Genomic DNA, 22,356 nt, shown 5'->3' with positions numbered 1-22,356 from the left:
CACAAAAGAAGGAGGAAATACTCATGACAATTACAGTCCTTGTTTCTGCAGCTGGTCACGTGGTCATAGCTGGTATTGGTGACTTCTTCTGCTTCCCATTCTGTATTTCCTTTGCCTTCAGCAAGCATCTCAGTAGGTCGTGGGGTTTTTTGTTTTTTGTTTTGTTTTGTTTTGTTTTTTTCCTGGTGGAGTGACCCAAACCTTCATTCCTGAGGGATCTGGGCCATTTGTAGTCCTGCCTGGATTGGACTGTTGGAGTTTCCCGTTGACCTTAATCACATGGCATGGGAATACTAAGAGATGCCCTATTGTAGCTCCTGTATTCCACGCCTATGCTTCCTTACCGCCGTTGTGGAGTAAACTGATTTCATCTTGATAGTCCAGGTCAATCACCTCAGCCAACACTGTAACTCCCTTCTTAGCCTGTTGACTTAAAGGCAGGAGGAGCCCAAAGTGTCCAGGTGGCAACCTTAACTTCCAGTTTAATGGAATTTCTACTGTGTCTCCTGGTGGCAGCATTCCTCCCTCTGGAACTAAGACCTCTAGGCCGGCAGAATGTAATGTCTTGGGAACAGGAAGAAAAATTTTGCTAGTGCATCACTAGGGGTGATGGTGACTGGTGCCACTTCTACTTCCGCCCCTTGAGTCCTGGACTTGTGAATCCTGGCTATGAGAGAAACAGTACCATATGTGGGACACTGATTCAGAGCATACATGGCCTTCTGGAGAACTCTGCCCCATCCTTGCAAAGTGTTGTCACCTAGTTGGCATTGTAATTGTGACTTCAAAAGGCCATTCCACCGTTCTATTAATCCAGTTGCTTGAGGATGTTGGGGAACATGGTAAGACCAGTGAATTCCATGAGCATGAGCCCACTGCTGCACTTCTTTAGCCATAAAGTGAGTGCCTTGGTCAGAGGCAATGCTGTGTGGAATACCATGCTGGTGAATAAGGCATTCTGTGAGTCCACGGATGGTAGTCTTGGCAGAAGCATTATGTGCAGTATAGGCAAACCCATATCAGAGTAAGTGTCTATTCCAGTGAGGACAAACTTCTGCCCTTTCCATGATGGAAGAGGTTCAATTTAGTGAATCTGCTACCAGACCGCTGTCTGATCACCCTGAGGAATGGTGCCATATCAAGGGCTCAGTGTTGGTCTCTGCTGCTGGCAAACTGGGCACTCAGCAGTGGCTGTAGCCAGGTCAGCCTTGGTGAGTGGAAGTCCATGTTGCTGAGCCCATGCGTAACCTTCATCCCTGCCAACATGGCCACTTTGTTCATAGGCCCACTGAGCGATGACAAGGGTGGCTGGTGAAAGAGGCTGAGTGGTGTCCACAGAACGGGTCATTCTATCCACTTGATTATTAAACTCCTCCTCTGCTAAGGTCACCCATTGCTGAGCACTCACATGTGATACAAATATCTTCAGTTTTTGACCACTCAGAGAGGTCCATCCACATATGTTTTCCCCAGATTTGTCACCAGTTTTCCAATCATGCTTCTTCCAGGTCCCTGACCATCAAACCAAACCATTGGCTACAGCCCATGTATCAGCATATAATCACACATCTGGCCATTTCTCCTTCCATGCAAAGTGCACAACAAGGTGCACTTCTCAAAGTTCTGCCCACTGGGAAGATTTCCCTCTACTGCTGTTTTTCAGGGATGTCCTAGAAAGGGGCTGGAGTGCTGCAGCTGTCCAGTTTCTGGTGATGCCTGCATATCATGCAGAACAATCTGTAAGCCAGGCCCTAGTCTTCTCTTCCTCTGTCAACTGATCACAGGGAGCTCTCCACGAGGCCATCATCACTGCAGGCTGGGGTTGAGAAGACAGGGTGGCAGGAGTGGAGATCATGGGCATTTGAGCCACTTCCTCACATAACTTACTTGTGCCTTCAGGACCTGCTTGAGCCCGATCACACACACACCACTTCCATTTCATGATGCAATGCTGCTGCTGTGCCATGACACTTTATGGTTAGATGGGTCAGAAAGCACCCAGTTCATGACAGGCAGTTCAAGTCACATGACTTGATGACCCATGGTCAAATGTTCAATTTCCACCAAAGCGCCATAACAGGCCAAGAGCTGTCTCTCGAAAGGATGGTAGTTATCTGAAGAAGATAGCTCCAAAATCCTAGAGGCCTCCACTGTGATTCACCTATTGGGCCTGCCAAAGGCTCCAAACAGCATCCTGTCTGCCACTGACACCTCAAGCACCACTGGATCTACTGGGTCATATGGCCTAAGTGGCAGAGCAGCTTACACAGCAGCCTGGACCTGTTGCAGAGCCTCTCCTATTCTGGACCCCACTCAAAACTGGCAGCCGTTCAGGTCACTTGGTAAATGGGCCAGAGTAACAAACCCAAACGAGGAATGTGTTGCCCCCAAAATCCAAATAGGCCCACTAGGCATTGTGCCTTTCTTGGTTGTAGGAGGGGCCAAAGGTGGCAACTTATCCTTCACCTTAGAAGGAATATCTTGACAGGCCCCATACTACTGGAGCCCCAGAAATTTCACTGAAGTAGAAGTTCTCTGAATTTTAGTCAGATTTATTCTCCATCCTCTGGCATGCAAATGTCTTACCAATAAGTCCAGTGTGTTTCCAAGACTGCTCACTGGATCCAGTCAGTATAATGTCCTCAATGTAATGGACCAGTGTGATATCTTGTGGAGGCGAAAAATGATCAAGGTCCTTCTGAATAAGATTGTGACACAAAGCTGGAGAGTTGATATAGCCCTGAGGTAGGACAGTAAAGGTATATTGCTGGCCTTTCCAGCTGAAGACAAATTGCTTCTGGTGGGCCTTATGGAGAGAAATGGAGAAAAAGGCATTTGCCAAGTCAATGGCTGCATACCAGGTATCAGGAGGTGTGTTAATTTGCTCAAGCAATAAAAATCACATCTGGTACAGCAGCTGCAATTGGAGTCACCACTTGGTTAAGCTTATGGTAATCCACTGCCATTCTCCAAGATCCATCTGTCCTCTGCACAGACCAAATGGGAGAGTTGAATGGAAATGTGGTGGAAATCTCCACCCCTAAGTCTTTCAAGTCCTTGATGATGGCACTAATGTCCGCAGTCCCTCCAGGGGTGTGATATTGTTTTTGATTTACTATTTTTCTAGGTAAAGGCAGCTCCAATGGCTTCCATTTGGCATTTCCCATCATAATAGCCCTCACCCCATGCAATTTTACTCAGTAAAGCAAATGATTAGAGGTCTTAGGGCCAAATCAATCTCAACCTATCCTCAAACTTTAAATGTGTAAGAAGCCTGGCTCACTGGCGTGGAGCCAGGCATGCAAAACACCCACTTCTGGTACCAAAATCTGTATTAGTCAAGCTTCTCTAGAGAGACAGAGCTAATATGATACATATAAAGGGGAGTTTATTAAGTATTAACTTACACAATCACAAGGTCCCACGGTAGGCTGCCTGTAAGCTGAGGAGCAACGAGAGCCAGTCTGAGTTCCAAAACTGAAGAACCTGGAGTCTGAAGTTTAGGGCAGGAAGCATCCAGCACAGGAGAAAGATGTAAGCTGGGAGGCTAGGCCAGTCTCTCCTCTCACGCTTTTCTGCTTGCTTTATATTCACTGGAAGTTGATTAGGTTGTGCCCACCAGATTAAGGATGGATCTGCCTTCCCCAGCCCACTGACTCAAATGTTAATCTCTTTTGGCAACACCCACACAGACACACCCAGGATTAATATTTTGTATCCTTCAATCCAATCAAGTTGACACTCAGTATTAACCATCACAGGGCCTATGATATTTGAGGAATGGACATTAAGGAAGAACTATCTATAAGACAACTGGGGTTGTGGTAGAAGACAAAATAGGTAAAAATGAAATGCCAACTCCATATTTGCACTACACCATGAGCATGAGTCTTTATGTTGAATAATAGGAATGAAGATCACTGATTAATTGGGTGAATTGACAACACAGAGGTCAGTGAGTAGAGATTATAAACATGATAATGACAATCACTCACAATTACTAAGCATTTACAATGTCAGGTACATTGGTATTTTCTTTTCATGTATTATTATATTTAATTATTCTGGCACTTCTGTGATAAAGATCAGAGATTTGCAAACTTCCTTTGTAAGGACCAGATAGCAAATAATTTAGGCTTTGTGGGTCCTATCATCCCTGTTACAACTATAGCCACGCACCACATAATGACATTTAGGCCAATGACAGACCACAAAAGTGGTCTCAGATATTATAATGGAGCTGAAAAATTCATATCACTTGGAAAATTTCTATTCCTTAGTGACAATTTCCAGTCCTGCAAGTTCCATTCATGGTAAGTGCCTTATGCAAATATACCATTTGTTATCCTTTATACCATATTTCTACTGTACTTTTTCTATGTTGAGATACACAAATACTTCCCATTGTGTTACAATTGCCTAAAGTATTCAGGGCAGTAACATGTTGTACAGGTTTGTAGCCTAGGAGCAATAAGTGATACCATCTAGTCTAGGTATGTAGTAGGCTATCCCATCTAAGTTTACATAAGTACACTCTATGATGTTCAAATAATTAATGAAATTGCCTAACAATGCATTTCTCAGAAGGTATCCCCCATTAAGTGATAGATGACTGTACTTAATTCTGCAGTTGTAGGAGGAAGCAATCATGTATAATACACAAATAAATGGGTGTGGTTACATTCCAACAGAGTTTATTACACAGCAGGCAGCAAGCCAGATTTGCCAACCCTGGATGTAGATCATCATTCCCACTCATTGTCTTTTGCTCTACAGAGCCAAGACTCCAACTCGAGTCTTTCTATGCCAGAACCCACACTCCTAACAACTTCATTATATTGCTTGCAATCAAGTTTCAGAAAGGTAACTTCAACAGAAGACTGTAAGCTGAATTACAAAGGAAAAACTGATTTCTAGAGACCCGAAGGCTAGATGGTAAAAATATAAACGGGATTCACTCACATGTAAAATTAGGGAGGTGTATTAGTCCATTTTCACACTGCTGATAAAGACATAACTGAGACCGGGTAATTTACGAAAGGAAGATGTTTAATGGACTTACAGTTCTACGTGGCTGGGGAGGTCTCACAATCATGGCAGAAGGCAAGGAGGAGCAAGTCACGTCTCACATGGATGGCAGCAGGCAAAGAGAGAGTTTGTGCAGGGAAACTCCAGTTCTTAAAAACAACAGGTCTCATGAGACTCACTATCACAAGAACAGTTCAGGAAAGACCCACCCCCATAATTCAATCACCTCCCACTGGGTTCCTCCCAAGACATGTGGGAATTGTGGAAGCTATAATTCAAGATGAGATATGGGTGGGGACAGAGCTAAACCATATCATTCCTCCCTTGGCCCCTCCAAAATCTCATGTCTTCACATTTCAAAACCAATCATGTTTTCCCAACAGTCCCCCAAAGCTTTAACTCATTTCAGCATTAACTAAAAAGTCCACAGTCCAACATCTGATCTGAGATAAGGCAAGTCCCTTCTGCCCATGAGCCTGTAAAATCAAAAGCAAGTGAGTTACATCCTAGATACAATAGGGGTACAGGCATTGGGTAAATACCGCTGTTCCAAATGGGAGAAATTGGCCAAAACTAAGGGGCTACGGGACTCATGCAAGTCCAAAATCCAGCAGGGAACTCAAATCTTAAAGCTTCAAAATGATTTCCTTTGAATCCATGTCTTGCATCCAGGTCACACTGATGCAAGAGGTGGGTTCCCATAGTCTTGGTAAGCTCTGCCCCTGTAGCTTTGCAGGGTACAGTCTCCCTCCTGGCTGCTTTCATAGGCTGGTGTTGAGTGCCAGCGGCTTTTCCAGACAAAAGGTGCAAGCTGTCGGTGGATCTACCATTCTGGGTTCTGGAGGACAGTGGCCCTCTTCTTGCAGTTCCACTACATGGTGCCCCAGTAGAGACTCTGTGGGGGCTCCAACCCAACATCTCCCTTCCACAGAGGTTCTCCACAACAGCTTCACCCCTGCAGCAAACTTCTGCCTGGGCATCCAGGCTTTCCATACATCCTCTGAAATCTAGGCAGAGGCTCCCAAACCTCAATTCTTGACTTCTGTGTACCTGTAGGCTCAACACCATGTGGAAGCTGCCAAGGCTTTGGGCTTGCACCCTGTGAAGCCATGGATCAAGCTGTACCTTGTCCCCTTTCAGCCATGGCTGGAGTTGCTGGGACACTAAGCACCAAGTCCCTGGATTGCACAGAGCAGAGGAGTACTGGGCCTGGCCCATGAAACCATGTTCTCTTCCTAGGCTTCTGGGTCTGTGATAGGAGGGGCTGCCAGGAAGACCTCTGATGTGCCCTGGAGATATTTCCCCCATTGTCTTGGGGATTAGCATTTAGCTCCTTGTTACTTATGCACATTTCTGCAGCCCTTGAATTTCTCCTCAGAAAATTGGATTTTCTTTTCTGTCACATTGACAGGCTGCAAATTTTCCAAACTCATATGCTCTGCTTCCCTTATAAAACTGAATGCTTTTAACAGCACCCAAGTCACATTTTGAATGCTATGCTGCTTAGAAATTTCTTCTGCCAGATACCCTAAATCATCTCTCTCAAGTTCAAATTTCCACAAATCTTTAGGGCAGGGGCAAAATGCCACCAGTTCCTTTGCTAAAACATAACAAGAGTCATTTTTGCTCCAGTTCCCAACAAGTTTCTTGTGCCCATCTGAGACCACCTCAACCTGGACCTTATTGTTCATGTTACTATCAGCATTTTTATCAAATCCATTCAACAAGTCTCTAGGAAGTTCCAAACTTTCCAACAGTTTCCTGTCTTCTTCTGAGCCCTCCAAACTGTTCCAATCTCTGCCTGTTACCAAGTTCCAAAGTCACTTTTACATTTTTGGGCATCTTTTCAGCAATGCCCCACCTTACTGGTACCAATTTACTGTATTAGTCCATTTTTTACACTGCTGATAAAGACATACCCAAGACTGAGCAATTTACAAAAGAAAGAGGTTTAACGGACTTACAGTTCCACATGGCTGGGGAGGCCTCACAATCATGGTGGAAGGTAAGGAGGAGCAAGTCACATCTCACATGGATGGCAGCAGGCAAAAGAGAGCTTGTGTAGGGAAATTCCTGTTTCTAAAACCATCAGACCTTGTGAGGTTCATTCACTGTCACAAACACTGCTTAGGAAATACCCACCCCCACAATTCAATCACCTCCCACTAGAGGAGCCAGTCAATCACCTCCCACTGGTAGGAATTGTGGGAGTTACAATTCAAGATGAGATTTGGGTGGGGACACACAAAAACCATATCAGGAAGTTATAGTAGCAACAGATGAGAGAGAATGGATAGAGGTTCACAGTAGATAGAATCTCCATGATTTTGCAACTAATTGGTGTGGTGGAACTAGGAATGCGTATGCAGTATGGTACTCTCAAGTAAGCTGAAGAGATAAACTCTATCAAATTCTGCTAAGAGGTTGAATGAAAGACTGAGAATTGACCATTGAATTTTGTGACATGAAGGTCACTAGTGACCTAAATAAAAACAATCTTGGAAGAGTTATAGGGACCAAAAGTCAGAATAAATTAGCATCTCAAAAGAATAGGAAAGCAGGACTGAAAGTGAGTTCATATAACCTTTTTAAAGCCACTTCAAAATTAAGAAATATCAAACCAATTGAAAGGCATTCTAGAAATCAACTGGTTTGTTCTCCACAAAATTGTCAATGTCATGAAAGATAAAGAAAGGCTGAGGATTGAAAAAAAGGTACAAAACATGACAGCTACATTTTATACATGATTGGTGATTGAACTCAGGATCATGGAAAATTATTATAAAGAATGTTGTTGAAACAATTGATAAAATTTGAATTTCAGCTGTATTTTAAATGAGAGTATGATATCAATGCTTAGTTTCTCAAATATGATAATTGAATTGTGGTTATGTAACGGAATGACTTTGTTCTTAGGAGATACACCCTGAAGCACTTCAGAGTCACTTCAGAGTGAAGGATTATGATAGATGCAACTGTCACTCAAATGATTAATAATTTAGAAAAAAATGTATATGTGTGTGTGTATGTATATACATATTTTTCTGAATCATTTATGTGTATATAAATATATATATGTATGTATATAAAAGTTTATATGTATATATAAAAAATAATAAAATAAATATATAAAAATGGTGACATAAGTAAAAATAGTAAATAGATATACAGGTAGAATATTGAATATATACATATGGAATCATTGAGGGGAATATGGGAGTTCTCTGTATTATTCTTACAGCCTTCCTATAACTATGAAGTTATTTTACAATAAAACATTTTTGAAAATGTTGAGTAATTATTTCTGAGTATTGAAATGAGTTTTGTCTGTCTCCTTATCTCTATTTCAATTTTTTTCAACAGCAAATAAGGATCAATTGTGTAAAAACATAAATATTTTTCAGTGATGAGAGAAAAATATATCAATTAACTTTATTGACCACTAAAAGAGAAGTATTGTAGCAATTTGGGCAAATATTAATTTCATGAAAGATATTTGTTGTATTTTTTGTAATTATAGAAAAATATTTAGGACAGTTCTTTAATGGTGAGATTATATAGCACGGGTGATATTTTGTGGGCCAATGTTCTATGTATCAATAAAGAAGGAGTTTATAAATTGGGACATTGCTTTAAGTATTTTCATATTTATTATAATGATAAAACACCAAGTGAACTACTAATTTTGAATTTTCCTGAACTCAATAGGCACAACTTGCTTATGGGCTTAAATTTTTATCTCAATGTTCTATGTGTTGCTTTACCATCCACAGAGGAAAAGATTCCAAAAGCAATTAACTATACCCTTTAGTCTCCCTGGGAAATTCCTACAGGGAATCTGTGAAAGAAAGGGCAGGATTAGGGTAATCACACAAAATCAGTCTAGTCAGATTCTCACCCTTGAGAAAATCTGGCTTAACACCCCTTGGCTAGCAGAACAAGTTTGCCATTATCACAGTAACAGATTTTTGGTAGAAACTCAAAAGCCACTTGTTGATTAATTGGCAGAAATGGGAGGAAAGTTTTTATCAGAGACAACTTGACTCTGCAAGATCTAGCAAGGTTAGCGTTAACTCTCACTGTCACAGAATGTGCAATATAAAGGCCGTGGTGTTAGGAGACTGGGTAGATTGTTTTAAAATGTCAATCCACCAAATAAGAAGGATAAGCCAACTTTGTTGACCATAGGTCTTAAAATACTTTATTGACTTAATAACCAAATAAGAAAGAAAAATGGAGAAGGAAAAAATAAATCAGTAAAGAAGGTTGAATAACAATAATAACGCTGCTGAGATTTATAATTCAATGGAAACAAGTCATTTAAATTCAGCCTTTAAAAAAATTACATTTTTTGGAATTATTATAAATATTGGGTTTTAAGGGGTTTAAAACTGTGTGTGTATATATATGTATGTATATGTGTATATATATGCATTTATGTGTGCATATGTATGCACACATATATTATACACATACATGCATACACATACACATACATATATACTTTATATATATATATACATACACACACACACAGATACAATTTCAGCTTCTGGCAGCATAGTAGACTATATAAACTAATTGATTGATCCTCTTGACTAAAACCAAATACAAATAAAAATAAACATCTATTTTAATGCATTGATAAACTGGCAAAAATATAAGGATTTTCCAGAGGGCTTAAGGAAGAACAAGAGCCCAGGTAAAGAAGGATCAAAGCTCACCTTTACCCTGAGGGCATCTTCTAAGCCCAAATGACTTTGGGCTTCATTTTTCATGGCCTCATGAGGAATGAAGACAAGAGAAAAAACTTTCAGGGTAGTAAATCTAATAGGAGACACTACACATATACCTGGAGCTAAAAAATTTACACCCTCAGCAGACAAACTAGAAATAAAACTACACCTCCTAGGAGTAAAAAATAAAATTAGGTTTCTATACCTTGTTATTGAGTGGAAGTCAGGAAAAAAAAATCTAAAAATTACAAAGAAAAGACCATACAATATACTGAAAAACCAACTGAATTTCCATATGATAAGCAGTTTAAATATGTAAGTTTTTTAAAAATAACATTTTAAATAGTACCAACAAATCAATTTAACTAAAGATATACAAGACCTTAACAACACAAACTTTTGAAGCTTTATTAAAATATATTAAATAAGTGCCAAATAAATGTACAGATTTATCATTGTTCATAGACAGGAAGACTTAATATTGTAAAGAACAATTCTTCCCAAACTGATCTATATATTCAATACCAACTGGCTTTACTTTTAAATTTGACAAAAAGATTATGTGATTCAAAGAGCAGGTCAAAGACTAATAATAGCCAAGACAGCTCATAATAGGATGTACATGGTAAGATACTTGCCTTAAAAGACATCAAGAGTTTTTATAAAAATCTAATATTTAAGATATGGTGGTATGAGCCCAGGAATAGATGAATAGAGTGGTGGAACAGTATCTGGAATCCAGAAGCATATTCAGAAATGTATGGATATTTGATTCACAGATTAGTGGGAAACACGAGTTTTTCTATAAAAGGTGCTAAAACAATACAATTGAACCCCTAACTAAAACAAGACAATTTCTTATGAATTAAAGACCTAAGTTTGAACAGCAAAAGGGTGGCAAGTTTAGAGGCAATGTAGAAAAAATGGCTTCACCATTCCATTCAAGGAATCCTCCACTTTTTTCTGAAACTGACCTTGAAGTAGGGAAGGACTCTTTAAATAAGATAGAGGAAAAAAATCATAATGAAAGAGAATTAAGTTCAATTACATTAAAATTAGAGCACCCATTCCTTAAATGGCACCATGTGGCAGATACTGTGAATCCTCCAAAATATTCATGTACTTCCCTACACTTTCCAACCTCCCTCACATTAGATTGGGGCCAGATGTGATTTGGACAGTAGTGGCATAAGCCACTTCCAAACACAGCACTTAAAAAATAACCTATGCAACTCTCCAGCTCTCCTTCCCTTGCTGCAGCAACTGTAAAGGCCATGTGTTTTATAAGGTACAGCTACTAACATCAGACTTCATTACTCCACTAAGAGTTGAGATTCATTTGTTATCCCAGTTTAGTCTGTTCTATTCTGACTAAGAAAAACAGTAGAAAAATGACAGCTACAAAGTGAAAAAGGCATTTGTAGTACATTTAATAGACAAAAGATTAATGTTTAATATACTTTTAAAACACCTATGAATTAATAAGAAAAGAATAAACATCTCAATGGAAAAATGGGTGAAAGATTTAAACAGCCTCTTTTATAACGGTCAATAAACACATAAAAATATATCCACTTTCTTTAGTTAATGAGAAAATGGTACCTTTTCATTTTCATACCCATCAATATGACAAAATTTCTTAACACAAATATGGAACAATAAGAATTCTTATCAACTGCTAATGGAAGTATAAATCAATACAACTACTTTGGAAAACATCTTATCATTTTCTAATAAAGGTAATGAAGCTCATACTCTTCAAACCAGTAACTCTGCTCCTAAATATGTACTCTAAACCAGCGCTACCCAATAGACAGTTGATGATGAAGAAAGTATTTTATAACCTCATTTTCTAATGTGGTAACCATTTGCCATGTGTGGCTACTGAACACTTGAAATGTGGCTACTGTGAAAAAGGACATATTTTGTTTTAATTCACTTTGATTTTAATTAATATTCCCATGTGCTAGTGGTTACTGCATTGGACAGAACAGATCTAGAAAAATTCTTGTACATGTCTATCAAGAGATTGTTTATAGGCCTGCCTGAGGTCTACCGCTGCCACCATCAGTGTTTGCATACTCTTCCTCCTCTTGAGGCTTGAGGACTGACCCATGAAGGTCCCTATATCATCATAGTTGTGTGGCAGCCTCCACAAACAACTGCAGCATAAGCCAATAAGGAATTCACAGACAGTACTGATATTGATTACAGCCAAAGACATCATATGAAGATTACACTACTATGCCCATCCAGAACCAAAGCCAAAGCACCTTACACAAACAATACTATAGGTACCTCTACAGGAAAAAGTGTTACTCCATGAAGACAAACTGAATGTTTGGAACCCTGAAAAATAACACAGTAGTAAGTTCCTTGGCTGTTCTTTTTGCCTCATATATACCAGATTTGGAGGTGAGGAACTCAACAATTCAAAAATGACAAAGGAAACAGACCCTCAAAAAGCCCCCTAAAACTCTTCTCTCTCTAGTCAAAGGACCAGGAAAAGCACAGCCTAACAAGCCAGAAAATTTTAAACACCAACTTCACCTCTATAGCAAAATACCACAGAAAAAAAAAAAAATGTGACTCCAACCCCACCCATACTATCAAAGGTCAAATGGAGAGCTTAGACTTCTACCCTTCCAAGACTATAAGGAGGTACTACAACATCTCTGGCAGGGTGATATCATATAATGCCAAGTGGAGGGCCTGGACATTCATCTCCACCCAGCAATAATGAGGTGTCTTTCCAGCTACCCACTGCGGTGGTGTCAGAGGAGGTCTCAGGAAGAGTCAAGATGTTCATTATTGCTCAGCAGTAATGAGGCCATTCCCCACTGCAATGTCAGTGGACAGCATGCAAGGAGCCAGATTTACACCCCAATTCATCAAGAACGAGAAGTCTCTACCACAGGTATCAACAGGGACTGACTGTGGAACCTTGATGCCTATCTCCAACTGGAAGTAGCAAGACTGTGCCTTCTTTTTCCCCTGTCAGAGTAGTTTCAGAGAAAGCAAGCTAAAACAGAGGTTTAAACAAGATTCACAGTCTCATAAAATAAAGAAAACTGCCTAGATTTCAAAAATGTACTGACTCACCCTGCAAAACCCAAGAAGGGCTTAAATTGAATTAAGAAAAATAAAATCAATAGATGTCAACACCAAGATGGCAAAGATATTACAATTACCTATCAAAGATTTTTAAGACAGCCCATCATAAGAATGCTTCATCAAACAATTACAAACATGCTTGAAACAAATGAAAACATAGAGCTCTTAGGCAATAAATTAAAAATCAAATCAAAGATATTTTAAAACTAAAAGCAAATTTTAGAGCTCCAAAATACAATACAGAAAATAAAAAGCTCAATGAATGGGCTCAACATCAGAATAGAAGGGACAGAAGAAAAATCAGTAAAGATAAAACAACAAAAATTATCCAATCTGAACAAAATAGTGAAAAAGGACTAAAACCAAAATGAACAAATTCTCAGGGCCTTCTGGGACTATCACAAAAAATCTGACATTGATTTTATTGGAAGGAGAGGTGAAGAAAGAGCAAGAATAAATAAGCACTCAGAGAAATAACAGCTGAAAACTTGCCAAAGTTAGCAAGAGACAAACCTCTACAGACTCAAGAAGCTGAGCAAACCATAAGCAAGATAAACTAAAAATAAATTTAAAAATCTGTGCCAGAACACATTACAATCAATCAGCTAAAATTTTTTTAAAAAAATAATAAATCTTGGAAGCAACTTGAGAAAAAATGATACATTATCTACAAAAGAATACTGTTAGAATGACAGAGTTCTCATCGGAGCAGGTAGTCAGGAGGAACTGGCACAACACTTGCAAGTGCTGAAAGAAAAAATATATACACTGAAACTATCTCTCAAATGAAGGAAAAATCAAGACATTCTCAGATGAAGGAAAACTAAGATTATTTGGAAACAGCAGACTTACTCTAAAGGAAAGGCTAAAATAAGCTATAAACCAATAGAAAACAATAAAGGAAGGAAACTTGGAATATCAAAAAGGAAGAATGAACATGGCAAGCAAAAATATGGGTAATTACAATAGGCTTTTCCTCTCCTGTTGTGTTTTCTAAATTATGTTTGATGATTGAAGCAAAGAGTATAATACTGTCTGATACAGTTCTAAAGTATATAGAGGGAAATATAGAAAATTATGGTCATGTGTCACTTGATGACATGGATACATTCTAAAAAATACATCATTAGGCAATTTCATTATTGCACAAACATGAGAATGTACTTACATAAACCTAAATGGTATAGCCTCTTCCACGTGTAGGCTATATACTATATAGCCTATTGCTCCTTGGCTACAAACCTACAGGGCATGTTATTTGACTGAATACTTTAAACAATTGTAACACTATGGGAAGTATTTTGTGACCAACGTGGTGAAACCCCACCTCTACCAAAAGTACAAAATTAGCCAGGCATGGGGGCGCATACCTGTAATCCCAGCTACCTGAGAGGCTGAGGCAGGAGAATCACTTGAACCAGGGAGGCAGAGGTTGTAGTGAGCCGAGTTTGTGCCATTTTGCACTCCAGCCTGAGCAATGAGCAAAACTCTGTCTCAAAAAAAAAAAAAAAAAAAATCTAAACATAGAAAAGGTATAGTAAAAATGTGGTGTGAAGGATAAAAAATGGTACACTGGATAGGGCATTTACTATGAATGGAGCTTGAAGGAGTGGAGGTTGCTCTGGATGAGTTAATGAGTAAGTAGTGAGTGAATGTGAAGTCCTAGGACATTACCATATGCTACTGTAGACCTTAAAAAACACTGTACACACTTATTACCACTATCATTATACACTACACAATTTTATGTGCTATACCTTTATATGACTGGCAACACAATAGGTTTGCTTATACCAGCATCATTACAAAACCATGAGTAACAAATACATTGTGCTACAACATTATGACAGTTACAAACTCACTAGGTGACAGAAAATTTTAAGTTCCATTATAATCTTATGGGATCATCATATATGAGGACTATCATTGATCAAAACATTGTTATATGGCTCACGACTATATATAATAAATATCAGAGTTTAAAGGGGTATGAAAGGAGCCTGGGATTTTATATATCATTTCAACTGATGAAATGATGACACAGTAGAAAAAGATATATCCTCAAAACATTAACAAAATCAAAGTTAAAGTGGCTATCTTAATATTAATAACAGAGTAGACTGCAGAGAAAATTACCAGAAACATAGAAAGACATAGTGATAAAATATATAATAATAATACATTATGACATACAATGATATATAATATATAACGTTAATGATATATTTATTGATAAAAAGATATATAGTATATAATGATAAAATATATACAATAAAAAGGTAAATATATAATGATTAAAAAGGTCAATCAAACAAGAAGACATAGCAATCCTAAATGTATATGCATCAAACAACAAAGCTACCAAATGCAACATAGTTGAAAAGAAAAGCAGACACATACACATTTATAGTTGGTGATTTCAACACCCCTCTCTCAACAACCGAGAGAACAACTGGATAAAAAATTAGCAAGTGTAAAGAACTCAACAACATCATCAACCAATAGGATCCAATCAGCATTTATAAGTAGCATACACAGTATTTAATAACTAACTTAATGTTACTCTAACGTTAGTCTAACTTGCCAGAAAGTTCAACTGGTATAAGCATTAAACTTCTGTAATGATACCATTGCTAAGATATGAGCCCTTTGCTCTTGCTCTGTCTTTTTTAATCACTCATGTCTGTACCACGTTTTGTGTTGCCAATGGGGGGAAACCAACTCTTTATGTGCTGTTGTCAAGCAAGTATAAGTGAGAAAAGTGCTATGAGGAGCTAAAAAAAAATCAAATTGTTACATTTTTGCTGATTGCACAAAGAGGACCTAACATGAGAAGGAAAGTGCTGATTCTGGTGTAGTTGGGAAGGAAACAGATTTCTGAAGCAAGGGACTTAAGGTTTACATCATGTGAAATCGATTGTGCATTGTCTTCTCTAAGTATTTTGAAGGAGGGCAAAACCCCAACTTTCTCTATTTGTTTGATAAAACAAAAAATAGTTTGTAAAAGCAACAACAGCACACTGAAAAAGTTCTTCCCTGAAAAATGGCAAAACACTTTCCAAGAGCACAGAACCGGCTGGCTTTTGGTTTAATTCAGCAATACTTCTATCCATTGGCAGAAATAACAGCATATTTCCTGCAGATCAAATTTGAAGTTTCTCTCAGAAAATATCTTGGGTTTTGTATATGCATATTCATAAAATGAAAATAACTTGATTTGCTGGCACTCTGGGCCTGGATGCAGAGAGGTAGAGAGGGAGAGTAATATTGTTAGGAATTCAAGTAAAAGAGCAGGGCCAAAGAAAGCAAGAAAGTGAAGTAAAAACACAGGTCAAGTCTCTAGAAAGAGCAGAAATATGCAGATGTTAACTGTGCAGATGTGCTTGGGAAAGAAGGCGGCTTTTCTTCTCAGGATCCTATAGCATGAGCTTGAAAATATTGGTTGCCTGACCCAGATGGTAGAGCGTCTCACGTATGCCAGTGCAGAGCCGAAGGTGTGTCTGGATGCAAGCTGGCTGGGATTCCAGCCAGGGAAACAGCAGTGAAGCTCAGAATGAGAGGGAAGCATCTGATCTTTTCTAACAGAGGTGCCCTTCAGAACAAGGCTCATGTCTGCTTAGGTGGCAGCAGCTTGTAGAAAAGTGAAGGAAATAATCAGAATATTCTTTGTTTGCACCTCCAGTTCCATTTTCTACTTTGTCTTTTCCTTCTTTCCTTCCTTCCTCTTTCCTTCCTTCCTTCCTTCCTCCCTCCCTCCGTGTCTTTCTTTCTCTTTCTTCCTTCCTTCTTTCCTTTCTCTCTTTCTTTCCTTCCTTCTTTTCTTTTTTTCTTTCTTTCCTTCCTTCCTTCCTTCTTTCTTACCTTCTTTTTTTCTTTCTTCCTTTCATATATGGGAGGGGCATCACAGTTTTCATCCCTAGTTTCTCCCCGACCAGGCTGTCAGGCTGCAGTGGCTGCCTTTTTCCAAGACTACGGCTGCTGTTTGGTAGCAGGAAATGTTCCCTGCTGTCACTAGCCATGGAGTCCTACACCATTGTTTGTGAGTTTCTCTTAACACTACCCATACCTATGTAATGTCCCCTTCATAAAAATTAACTCAATTATCTCATTTGAATATTTTATCTGTTTCCTGCTGGGACACTAACCTAGAAAGTAAATTGGTCCTGATTGGTAAGTCAGTTCCAAAAAGGTGACTTGAAGTGGAGGAAAGAGAATAGTAGCGATGATGGGAGAGAAACCTCCAAGACAACATGCTGCTATGGTCCTTGGCTGTCCTCTAGGAAAGCAGCACTACTCCCTAAGCCATCTGTCTTAGCTTACAGTATGGCAGAAATTAAGAAAATGACATTGGGTGTCATTGGGAGCTTGGAAATGACAGGCAGTGTGAAGTTAATAGAGTTATGGAAAGAACCCAGGATTGAGAGTTACACAAACCTGGGTCTGTTACTTAATATCTGTGTGGCCTAGAAAAAGTGACTTAAATCTTTGAACCTCACTTTTTTTCATGTATTCAAAAAGATAATAGTATCCACATCTTGGTGATTTTGTGTGATGGTTAATTATTAAGATAACAAAATGCATCTAGGACAGGGTCCAGAGCTGTCTAGTTTCTTGGTCAATGTTAGTTCCCTTCTTCCTTCTCTGCTTCCAAGTAACAAAACAAGTCATGGGATGCCAAGGCGTGGGAAAGTTTATGCTCCTAGAGCAGAAACGTGTTTAGTGGCATGATGGTGCTGCACCATTGCTTTACTAATAAGCGGCTATGGTGCACAGTACCCTGCACTGGCATCAGGACTAGATTAAAGATTTAGACAATCCACAAGGCCAGTTGGTTTTTTGCAACATACTTGTCTTCTCTGAGCCCCAGTATCCCATAAGTAAAGTGAAGCATTTGGGCCAGATCAGCTTTTCCTAAAATATGAGTCACAGTCTGGAATTGAGAGGGAGACAAGGGCATAAGAAGGGGAGTATGTTTCCCCTCAACTTCCAGAATGAAAAGATAGAAGGCAATAGAAATGACAGCAGTCCATTTAATTATCTGTAGCAAAAATAATGTGCTGGTAGGTCATAAGCTGGATACATTTGCAGATGTGTTTTGTTTGACCTGCATACTGGTTTTTCAAAATTTTGCATTATTTGACAACCTTTAAAACTCAGGAGACATTATATGAAAATTGAGATTGCCAGCTTCTCTCAAATATCTAGTCATACTCCCTCCCCTACTACACAAATTTCTACAGGGTAGTAGTGGCCAGGGCTGAGAAAGTGCTGCCACCTAAAGAAAGAACCTGAGCCCTCCTGTTGGTCACAGTCTTCATCTAGCCCACTTCTCCAGTATGTATGTTACCTGGCAGACTCTTGAGGACATTTGAGTGCTTGAAGCTTAATAAATTAAGAAATGTAGGTTGCAATGTAAATGGTTCCAATAGATTAAAAATTGCCTTTTATCTTCACTAAAATAGAAAATAAAACTAAGCACCAAGGACACGTTGGTATAATACAGCTCAATACAAATCAACTAATAGCAATGTATGGACCTTTATTGGAACTTAATACAAGCAAACTGTAAAAATCTAAAATAATTCATGAGGTACTCAGGGAAATTTGAACATTGAGTAATATTTATGGTATTTGGGAACTACTCATATATTTGATGTTGTAACAGTGACACTGCTACTTTGGCTTTTTTATTGTTAATACATTTTATTTTTTGAGCAGTTTTAGGTTCACAGTGAGATTGAGCAGAAAGTGCAGTGAGTTCCTATCTACCTCCTGCTCCCCACCCACCCCGCTGTCCCCCACACACACAACATACCCTGCTCTCTACATCTGACATTAGAGTGTATGTTTAATGCAACCAACCTACACTGACACACAATTTTCACCCACAGTCCATAGTTTACATTAGGGATCACTTAGTGTTGGACATTCTGTGCATTTGGACAAATGTATAGTGACATGTATTCACATTAAAGTATCATGCAGAATAATTTAACTGCCCTAAACATCCTCTATGCTCTCTATCTATTCATCTTTTCCTCTCACCTAACCCCTGTCAACCACACCACTTTTTTACCGCCTCCAGTTTTGCTTCTCTTTCGATATCAAGTTGGCTATTCTGGGTATTTTGCCTCTCCATAGAAACTTTAAAATCAGTTTGTAGATATCCACACTTGATCATGGTGCGTAATTATTTTTATACATTGTTGGATTGAATTTGCTAATATTTTTTGAGGATTTTTGCACCTATGTATGTGTGAGGTATTACTGTATATGGTTTTTCCATGTAATATCTTTGTCTGATTTTTGTATTGAAGCAGCATTGGCCTCTTAGACTGAGTTAGAAACTATTCCCACTGTTTTAATCTTCTGGAAGAGACTGTAGAGAATTGGCATGATTTTTTTCCTTAAATGTTTGGTATAATTTAGCAGTGAACCCATCTGGGTCTGGTGCTTTTTATTTTGAAAGGTTATTAGTTATTGATTCAATGTCTTTAATAGATATTGGCTTATGATCGCCTCTTTCTTCTTGTGCAAGGTTTGACAAGTTGTATTCTTCAAGATATTGGGTCCATTTCATCTAGATTATCAAGTTGTGAGCATAGAACTGTTCATAATAACCTTTTATCATCATTTTAACATCAATGGGTTCTGTAGTAATGCCCCCTCTTTAATGTATGATACTAGCAATTTGTGTCATCTCTCTCTCTTAGCCCAGCTAGAGGTTTTATTGATCTTTTCAAAGGACCAGTTATTCATTTCATTTATTTTTTTATTGACTTTGTGTTTTTCAATTTTATTGATGTGCATTCTAGCTTTTATTATTTCTTTTCTTCTGCTTACTTTGGATTTAATTTGCTCTTCCTTTTCTATTTTCAATAATTTAAGTGAAGGCTTAAATTATTGATTTGAGATTTTTCTTTTCTAATATGTGCAATACAAGTTGACTGATGGTGCTGTTGAGTTCAACCATGTCCTCTACCTTTTGGATCTGTCCCCTTCTAACAGAGGAGTGTTGGAATCTCCAATTATAAGGGTGGACTCTCCTTGCAATTCTATCAGTTTCTGTTTCGAGTATTTTGACACTCTGTCATTAGGCGTACACACCTTAAAGACTGTTATGTCTTCTTGGAGCATTGACACTTTTATCATTATGTAACACCTCCTCTGTATTTCTGATAATTTTCCTTGCTCTGAGGTCTACTGTGTCTGAAATTAGTATAGCTACTTCCACTTCTTTTGATTGATGTTAGCATGGTGATATGGTTTGGTTGTATCCCCACTCAAATCTCATCTTGGATTGTAGCTCCCAATCTCTCCAGTTTTGGGGACAGTAGTCTTCCCTGTGACCTCATTTCTCTGATGGGTCTGATGACCTCATTTCTTTGTACTTGTTAGGACAGAGTGGCAACTTCTGTGTTTCTTACCTGCCAGATAAGCAACTGGAAATCTCTGTTTCTAAAAAAAGTTCTTATCTTTCTAAGATTACTGCTGAGATACATATAGATGAGATATGATACCTGGGATTTGCTTCAAAATAATCTGGGAGGATGAAAAGAAATGGATGGGATGCAATTGAAACAAGATTGGTCATGACTTGATCTGAGAACCCAACAAAATCCATTGTTGAATCTGGGTGATAGCTATATTGGTGTTCATGACATTATTCTCTAAATGTTTGTATCTGTTTTTTCAAAATGTAGTTTTGAATTTTTCTCTTTTTCTACTCGGTGAACTTTGAATAACTATAGTTCTCTAAGAGGCCAGGTCCATTCCCACTCTATCCTCCCTCCCTTTTCTCCAAATACTTCAGAAAAGACAGACAAGGCTCACCAAAATGTCTTAAAAGGAAGAAAAATAACTCTACCCTAGCAGTAGTTCCCATACGTCAGTCCTTCACTTTCTTCATGCATAACTTGCATACCCCACTGTAGTATTTTCTCTAAAATTGTCTTTAACTTTGTTTCAGATTAAGGCCTTTTTTTTCACAATGTCCTGATAATTTTATGCATGAAACCAAAGAGTTGTGGTTCTAGCAATATTTTAATACATATAAAAATGAATCTGTAGCCACTAAATAAAGTACATTGTTTCGACTGGGCACAGTGACTCACGCCTGCAATCCCTGCACTTTAGGAGGCTGAGGCGGGCAGATCATGAGGTTAGGAGATCGAGACCATCCTGGCTAACACGGTGAAACCCCGTCTCTACTAAAAATACAAAAACAAAATTAGCCAGGCGTGGTGGCGCACACCTGTAGTTCCAGCTACTCGGGAGGCTGAGGCAGGAGAATGGCACGAACCTGCGAGGGAGAGCTTGCAGTGAGCCGAGATCACACGACCGCACTCCAGCCTGGGTGACAGAGCCAGACTCCGTCTCAGAAAAAAAAAAAAAAAAAGTACATTGTTTCATGTACTTTATTTAATTATCTTGTATTTTACCAGCCAATATGTGTGCCATGCTGCATGACTGCACTAGCTAAGTCACAGTCACAATCATGGAGAGAGGTGCATAGATCCCCAGTCCCCTCAAAAACTTAAGTCATATTATACTTCCTCTTTCCCGGCCTAATATTCAGAAGATGATTAAATGGCAGAATTAGAATCTCTTACCTCTCCAATGTAGCAGTTTGACATATATAGGAATTTTCAGTAGAAATCACATGTATTTCACTGTGCAGATTCCCAATAGTGTCAAAGAATTCAGTTGTTGTCCTAAGCTGACCATCAAATGAGGGAGATATAAATCCATGTTTGCTTCTTGAGAGAGGTTAGATCTGTAACTAAAAGGGGATCTGCTGCTGTGGATTCACTTTGTTTTTAATTTAACTGAGAGGGAAACTGTATAAATTAATCACAGAGGATGGTATTTTGTTTCTGAATGTAGTCATGTAAAAATCGATATACATATAAACGTGGCAATCCATTTCAACTGTGTCTTGGAATCTTGGTTTCTCTTTCACCTCCTAGATTGAGTTTTCTTTCATTAGATCAGTGCTTTGGAGACCTTGAGGGGAAAAAAAGAGAAAGGAGTGAAAGTTTGGGCTGTGATTAAATCTTATAGAACTGGAAAAAGGACAAGTATTTGTTTCTTTGGTCATTGCAATGCAACAGGAGCAGCAGCTGAGTGACTATAAGAAAATAAATATACCAATCAATTGGTCAGGTACTACCACCATCATTAAAACCTGAGCATTTATTCTGAGGACCCAACAAAATCCATGAAATCCATGTAAAAACATGCTTCTGAAAATCGAATGACTATTGAACACTGGAACTTTATAAAAAGCAACCAGAAAAACTTCTGTAAATGCACAAGGCTTTTAAATTAGCTCTAAAATAACGAATGTCAGTTTTCAACCTTTTTAGACCATTTTATATCAAAAAAATATGATGAATGTTGCATTATCACTTTTTACTCTGGCAAAAAAAAAATATATTATTCTCTTTAGACATTACAACGTAAAACAAAAATGCTT

General features: G+C 38.5%; 1 long non-coding RNA gene across 1 annotated transcript in view; it reads right to left on the bottom strand.

Moving 5' to 3' along the window:
• The window catches only part of LOC107128958 (uncharacterized), a 300,530-nt gene that overhangs the window by 109,618 nt on the left and 168,556 nt on the right, over window positions 1–22,356 (bottom strand). The gene's annotated exons all lie outside the window — the stretch shown is intronic.

The sequence above is a fragment of the Macaca fascicularis genome, chromosome 2 (assembly GCF_037993035.2).
Source record: "Macaca fascicularis isolate 582-1 chromosome 2, T2T-MFA8v1.1".
Classification (NCBI taxonomy): domain Eukaryota; kingdom Metazoa; phylum Chordata; class Mammalia; order Primates; family Cercopithecidae; genus Macaca; species Macaca fascicularis.
The sequence above is the reverse complement of the archived record's forward strand: the minus strand, read 5'-3'. Positions and strand labels throughout refer to the sequence as shown.